The following is a 7,860-nucleotide window of genomic DNA, read 5'->3' as shown; positions in this document are numbered from 1 at the left end:
GGGGAGCAGTCGTGGGGGGGAGGGTTCCCTCTGTCTCCCTCCGGTGGGAGAGGTCGGTATTGCAGGTGTGGGTGTTTGAAACGGACAAGTTGTGACTGAATATGCTATGTGAAATTGGGGATGGTGTGTTGGGGCAGGGGGCGTCTGGTAGAAGGCCCCCCCCCCCAGGAATAGTGTCTCTTTCCCGGGGAGCAGTCCCTTTTAGTTAAGGGGAGTCTGATAAAGAGTCCCCCCAGGAATAGTGTCTGTTTCCCGGGGAGCAGTCGTGGGGGGGGAGGGTTCCCTCTGTCTCCCTCCGGTGGGAGAGGTCGGTATTGCAGGTGTGGGTGTTTGAAACGGACAAGTTCTGACTGAATATGCTATGTGAACACTTGTGAAATTGGGGATGGTGTGTTGGGGCAGGGGGGGTCTGGTAGAAGGCCCCCCCAGGAATAGTGTCTCTTTCCCGGGCAGCAGTCCCTTTTAGTTAAGGGGAGTCTGATAAAGAGTCCCCCCAGGAATAGTGTCTCTCACCCGGGCAGCAGTCAGGGTGGAAGGCGCCCTCTGTCTCCCTCCGGTGGGAGAGGTCGGTATTGCAGGTGCGGTGTGCGGCATGGAGCGGAACCCGGGCTCTGGCGTCTTTTTCCGGGTCCAATTCGGCCGTTGTGGGCCTCTGGAGGTGTTTGGGTCCGAGTTCCGGGCTCTGGGGGTGTCTGGTAAAGAGATCCGGGTTCTGGCGTCTTTTTCCGGGTTCAATTCGGCCGTTGTGGGCCTCTGGAGGTGTTTGGGTCCGAGTTCCGGGCTCTGGGGGTGTCTGGTAAAGAGATCCGGGTTCTGGCGTCTTTTTCCGGGTCCAATTCGGCCGTTGTGGGCCTCTGGAGGTGTTTGGGTCCGAGTTCCGGGCTCTGGGGGTGTCTGGTAAAGAGATCCGGGTTCTGGCGTCTTTTTCCGGGTCCAATTCGGCCGTTGTGGGCCTCTGGAGGTGTTTGGGTCCGAGTTCCGGGCTCTGGGGGTGTCTGGTAAAGAGATCCGGGTTCTGGCGTCTTTTTCCGGGTCCAATTCGGCCGTTGTGGGCCTCTGGAGGTGTTTGGGTCCGTGTTCCGGGCTCTGGGGGTGTCTGGTAAAGAGATCCGGGTTCTGGTGTCTTTTTCCGGGTTTAATTCGGCCGTTGTGGGCCTCTGGAGGTGTTTGGGTCCGAGTTCCGGGCTCTGGGGGTGTCTGGTAAAGAGATCCGGGTTCTGGCGTCTTTTTCCGGGTTCAATTCGGCCGTTGTGGGCCTCTGGAGGTGTTTGGGTCCGAGTTCCGGGCTCTGGGGGTGTTTGGTAAAGAGATCCGGGTTCTGGCGTCTTTTTCCGGACTTAATTCGGCCGTTGTGGGCCTCTGGAGGTGTTTGGGTCCGTGTTCCGGGCTCTGGGGGTGTCTGGTAAAGAGATCCGGGTTCTGGCGTCTTTTTCCGGGTTCAATTCGGCCGTTGTGGGCCTCTGGAGGTGTTTGGGTCCGTGTTCCGGGCTCTGGGGGTGTCTGGTAAAGAGATCCGGGTTCTGGTGTCTTTTTCCTGGCTTAATTCGGCCGTTGTGGGCCCCTGGAGGTGTTTGCGGACCTCCGCGGGTGAAATAATGGAAAAAAAAAAAAGTTAAAGTTTCCAGTCGGGACTATGTGGAGCGAAAAAAACCCGGACTTTTTTGGCTCCGTCAGAAACTAAGTAAAAGTCGGAATATGTGAAGGAAAGCTCAGAAAATGCCTGGGCTTTTTTAGATCGCTTCGATAAATTTTTTTTTAGCTCACATCACTGGGCCACCAGGTCGCAGATTTCAGAAACCTGGTTTTCGGAAACAGAGATCTCCAGGACAGGGCCCCGAGCTTCGGGGGGAGCGTTCCCCAGCTGGACCTAAGCATAGTGGGCCAGGCCCCGGGCGGAAAGAGGCTCCTGGAGCCGAGATACGGGGGTGGCCCCCCGCGCGACTTACCCGATTTCGGAGCACTATTTTCGGACAGTGATGGCAGAGCAGTGGGTGTACCGGATGGAGGAAAATAACAGCTCCAGAGAGCGGCAGAGACCAGACCATGACCCAGAACGGCACACTGTTCCCGGACAGTGATGGCAGACCAGCAGGTGTACCCCATGGATGAATAAAGAGTTCCAGAGAGCGGCAGAGACCAGACCATGACCCAGAACGGCACACTATTCCCGGACAGTGATGGCAGAACAGCAGGTGTACCGCATGGATGAATAAAGAGCTCCAGAGAGCGGCAGAGACCAGACCATGTCCCAGAACGGGACACTATTCTCGGATGCTGATGTCAGAACAGCAGGTGTAACGCATGGATGAATACAGAGTTCCAGAGAGCGGCAGAGACCAGACCATGTCCCTGTACGGGACACTATTCTCGGATGCTGATGTCAGAACAGCAGGTGTAACGCATGGATGAATACAGAGTTCCAGAGAGCGGCAGAGACCAGACCATGTCCCTGTACGGGACACTATTCTCGGATGCTGATGTCAGAACAGCAGGTGTAACGCATGGATGAATACAGAGTTCCAGAGAGCGGCAGAGACCAGACCATGTCCCAGAACGGCGCACTATTCTCGGATGCTGATGTCAGAACAGCAGGTGCAGCGGACGGACTAATACACAGTTCCAGACAGCGGGAGATCCCAGACCATGTCCCAGAACGGCACACCATTCTCGGATGCTGATGTCAGAACAGCAGGTGTAACGTATGGATGAACACACAGTTCCAGAGAGCGGGAGATCCCGGCCGATGTCCGATGACGAAGCACTGTATGGGACACTTTGAAGGAAGGGTCGGTCTCCTGGATGAAAAGAACTTTAATTTTCTGACTTAAAATACGGAGTTAAAGTTTCCAGTCGGGACGATAAGGAGGGCAAAAAAACCCGGACTTTTTTGGCTCCGTCAGAAACTAAGTAAAAGTCGGACTATGTGAAGGAAAGCTCAGAAAATGCCTGGAGAATTTTGAGCGGACCGGAAAAAAAAAGTTCCAGCCGACATCACTGGGCCACCAGGTCGCAGATTCCTGAAACCCGGTTTTTAGAAACATAGGCCTCCAGTCGTGAAGACCGGCGTTTGTGCGGTTCGGATCCGACTCAGACCTCAGTATTTTCGGACACCCTCGGACAGTGGCGGGGGTGGAAGAACCGGAGCCTCATGCAGAACTGGCTGTCGGGGAGCAAGCGGACGCTGCCCCGGCAGGAGGCATCATTCCGGGCACTGTGGCTGATCGGTAGCTTTCGTGGATGGATGACTGAGCGAACGAACGAGATGACGGCGGTGCGTCCTGGCTGATGTCCCAGTACGGGGCACTATTCTCGGATGCTGATGGCAGAACAGCAGGTGCAGTGGACGGATGAACACACAGTTCCAGACAGCGTGATATCCCAGACCATGTCCCAAAACGGCCCACTATTCTCGGATGCTGATGTCAGAACAGCAGGTGTAACGCATGGATGAATACAGAGTTCCAGAGAGCGGCAGAGACCAGACCATGTCCCAGAACGGGACACTATTCTCGGATGCTGATGTCAGAACAGCAGGTGTAACGCATGGATGAATACAGAGTTCCAGAGAGCGGCAGAGACCAGACCATGTCCCTGTACGGGACACTATTCTCGGATGCTGATGTCAGAACAGCAGGTGTAACGCATGGATGAATACAGAGTTCCAGAGAGCGGCAGAGACCAGACCATGTCCCTGTACGGGACACTATTCTCGGATGCTGATGTCAGAACAGCAGGTGTAACGCATGGATGAATACAGAGTTCCAGAGAGCGGCAGAGACCAGACCATGTCCCAGAACGGCGCACTATTCTCGGATGCTGATGTCAGAACAGCAGGTGCAGCGGACGGACTAATACACAGTTCCAGACAGCGGGAGATCCCAGACCATGTCCCAGAACGGCACACCATTCTCGGATGCTGATGTCAGAACAGCAGGTGTAACGTATGGATGAACACACAGTTCCAGACAGCGGGAGATCCCAGACCATGTCCCAGAACGGCACACTATTCTCGGATGCTGATGTCAGAACAGCAGGTGCAGCGGACGGACTAATACACAGTTCCAGAGAGCGGTATTTCACGACAGATATCCGATGATGAAGCGCTATTGTCGGACACTGATGGCAGAACAGCAGGTGCACTGGATGAAGGAAATAAACAGAACATAGTTCCAGAGAGCGTGATATCCCAGACCAAGTCCCAGAACGGCCCACTATTCCCGGACACTCATCTACTTAAAATCTCCCTGATTACCTGCCAGAACAGAGCAGATCCAGAGAGCGGTATTTCACGGCAGTTATCCGATGATGAAGCGCTGTTGTCGGACACTGATGGCAGAACAGCAGGTGCAGTGGATGAAGGAAATAATCAGAACATAGTTCCAGAGAGCGTGATATCCCAGACCATGACCCAGAACGGCACACTGTTCCCGGACAGTGATGGCAGACCAGCAGGTGTACCCCATGGATGAATAAAGAGTTCCAGAGAGCGGCAGAGACCAGACCAAGTCCCAGAACGACACACTATTCCCGGACAGTGATGGCAGAACAGCAGGTGCAGTGGATGGATGAATAAAGAGCTCCAGAGAGCGGCAGAGACCAGACCAAGTCCCAGAACGACACACTATTCTCGGACAGTGATGGCAGAACGGCAGGTGTACCGCATGGATGAATAAAGAGTTCCAGAGAGCGGGAGATCCCAGACCATGTCCCAGAACGGCACACCATTCTCGGATGCTGATGTCAGAACAGCAGGTGTAACGTATGGATGAACACACAGTTCCAGACAGCGGGAGATCCCAGACCATGTCCCAGAACGGCACACTATTCTCGGATGCTGATGTCAGAACAGCAGGTGCAGCGGACGGACTAATACACAGTTCCAGAGAGCGGTATTTCACGACAGATATCCGATGATGAAGCGCTATTGTCGGACACTGATGGCAGAACAGCAGGTGCACTGGATGAAGGAAATAAACAGAACATAGTTCCAGAGAGCGGGATATCCCAGACCAAGTCCCAGAACGGCGCGCTATTGTCGGACACTGATGGCAGAACAGCAGGTGCACTGGATGAAGGAAATAAACAGAACATAGTTCCAGAGAGCGTGATATCCCAGACCAAGTCCCAGAACGGCCCGCTATTCCCGGACACTCATCTACTTAAAATCTCCCTGATTACCTGCCAGAACAGAGCAGATCCAGAGAGCGGTATTTCACGGCAGTTATCCGATGATGAAGCGCTGTTGTCGGACACTGATGGCAGAACAGCAGGTGCAGTGGATGAAGGAAATAATCAGAACATAGTTCCAGAGAGCGTGATATCCCAGACCATGACCCAGAACGGCACACTGTTCCCGGACAGTGATGGCAGACCAGCAGGTGTACCCCATGGATGAATACAGAGTTCCAGAGAGCGGCAGAGACCAGACCAAGTCCCAGAACGACACACTATTCCCGGACAGTGATGGCAGAACAGCAGGTGTACCGCATGGATGAATAAAGAGCTCCAGAGAGCGGCAGAGACCAGACCAAGTCCCAGAACGGTACACTGTTCCCGGACAGTGATGGCAGACCAGCAGGTGTACCGCATGGATGAATAAAGAGCTCCAGAGAGCGGCAGAGACCAGACCAAGTCCCAGAACGGCACACTGTTCCCGGACAGTGATGACAGACCAGCAGGTGTACCGCATGGATGAATAAAGAGCTCCAGAGAGCGGCAGAGACCAGACCAAGTCCCAGAACGACACACTATTCTCGGACAGTGATGGCAGAACGGCAGGTGTACCGCATGGATGAATAAAGAGTTCCAGAGAGCGTGATATCCCAGACCATGACCCAGAACGACACACTATTCCCGGACAGTGATGGCAGAACAGCAGGTGTACATGATGGATGAATAAAGAGTTCCAGAGAGCGTGATATCCCAGACCATGACCCAGAATGGCACACTGTTCCCGGACAGTGATGGCAGAACAGCAGGTGTACCGCATGGATGAATAAAGAGTTCCAGAGAGCGGCAGAGACCAGACCAAGTCCCAGAACGGTACACTATTCCCGGACAGTGATGGCAGACCAGCAGGTGTACATGATGGATGAATAAAGAGTTCCAGAGAGCGTGATATCCCAGACCATGACCCAGAACGGCACACTGTTCCCGGACAGTGATGGCAGAACAGCAGGTGCAGTGGATGGATGAATAAAGAGCTCCAGAGAGCGGCAGAGACCAGACCAAGTCCCAGAACGGTACACTATTCCCGGACAGTGATGGCAGACCAGCAGGTGTACCGCATGGATGAATAAAGAGTTCCAGAGAGCGGCAGAACCCAGACCATGACCCAGAACGACACACTATTCCCGGACAGTGATGGCAGACCAGCACGTGTACATGATGGATGAATAAAGAGCTCCAGAGAGCGGCAGAGACCAGACCAAGTCCCAGAACGACACACTATTCCCGGACAGTGATGGCAGAACAGCAGGTGTACCGCATGGATGAATACACAGTTCCAGAGAGCGGGAGATCCCGGCCGATGTCCGATGACGAAGCACTGTATGGGACACTTTGAAGGAAGGGTCGGTCTCCTGGATGAAAAGAACTTTAATTTTCTGACTTAAAATACGGAGTTAAAGTTTCCAGTCGGGACGATAAGGAGGGCAAAAAAACCCGGACTTTTTTGGCTCCGTCAGAAACTAAGTAAAAGTCGGACTATGTGAAGGAAAGCTCAGAAAATGCCTGGAGAATTTTGAGCGGACCGGAAAAAAAAAGTTCCAGCCGACATCACTGGGCCACCAGGTCGCAGATTCCTGAAACCCGGTTTTTAGAAACATAGGCCTCCAGTCGTGAAGACCGGCGTTTGTGCGGTTCGGATCCGACTCAGACCTCAGTATTTTCGGACACCCTCGGACAGTGGCGGGGGTGGAAGAACCGGAGCCTCATGCAGAACTGGCTGTCGGGGAGCAAGCGGACGCTGCCCCGGCAGGAGGCATCATTCCGGGCACTGTGGCTGATCGGTAGCTTTCGTGGATGGATGACTGAGCGAACGAACGAGATGACGGCGGTGCGTCCTGGCTGATGTCCCAGTACGGGGCACTATTCTCGGATGCTGATGGCAGAACAGCAGGTGCAGTGGACGGATGAACACACAGTTCCAGACAGCGTGATATCCCAGACCATGTCCCAGAACGGCCCACTATTCTCGGATGCTGATGTCAGAACAGCAGGTGTAACGCATGGATGAATACAGAGTTCCAGAGAGCGGCAGAGACCAGACCATGTCCCAGAACGGGACACTATTCTCGGATGCTGATGTCAGAACAGCAGGTGTAACGCATGGATGAATACAGAGTTCCAGAGAGCGGCAGAGACCAGACCATGTCCCAGAACGGGACACTATTCTCGGATGCTGATGTCAGAACAGCAGGTGTAACGCATGGATGAATACAGAGTTCCAGAGAGCGGCAGAGACCAGACCATGTCCCTGTACGGGACACTATTCTCGGATGCTGATGTCAGAACAGCAGGTGTAACGCATGGATGAATACAGAGTTCCAGAGAGCGGCAGAGACCAGACCATGTCCCAGAACGGCGCACTATTCTCGGATGCTGATGTCAGAACAGCAGGTGCAGCGGACGGACTAATACACAGTTCCAGACAGCGGGAGATCCCAGACCATGTCCCAGAACGGCACACCATTCTCGGATGCTGATGTCAGAACAGCAGGTGTAACGTATGGATGAACACACAGTTCCAGACAGCGGGAGATCCCAGACCATGTCCCAGAACGGCACACTATTCTCGGATGCTGATGTCAGAACAGCAGGTGCAGCGGACGGACTAATACACAGTTCCAGAGAGCGGTA

The sequence above is a fragment of the Gasterosteus aculeatus genome, unplaced genomic scaffold (genome assembly GCF_964276395.1).
Source record: "Gasterosteus aculeatus unplaced genomic scaffold, fGasAcu3.hap1.1 HAP1_SCAFFOLD_31, whole genome shotgun sequence".
Lineage (NCBI taxonomy): Eukaryota > Metazoa > Chordata > Actinopteri > Perciformes > Gasterosteidae > Gasterosteus > Gasterosteus aculeatus.
Note: the sequence above shows the minus strand (reverse complement) of the source record.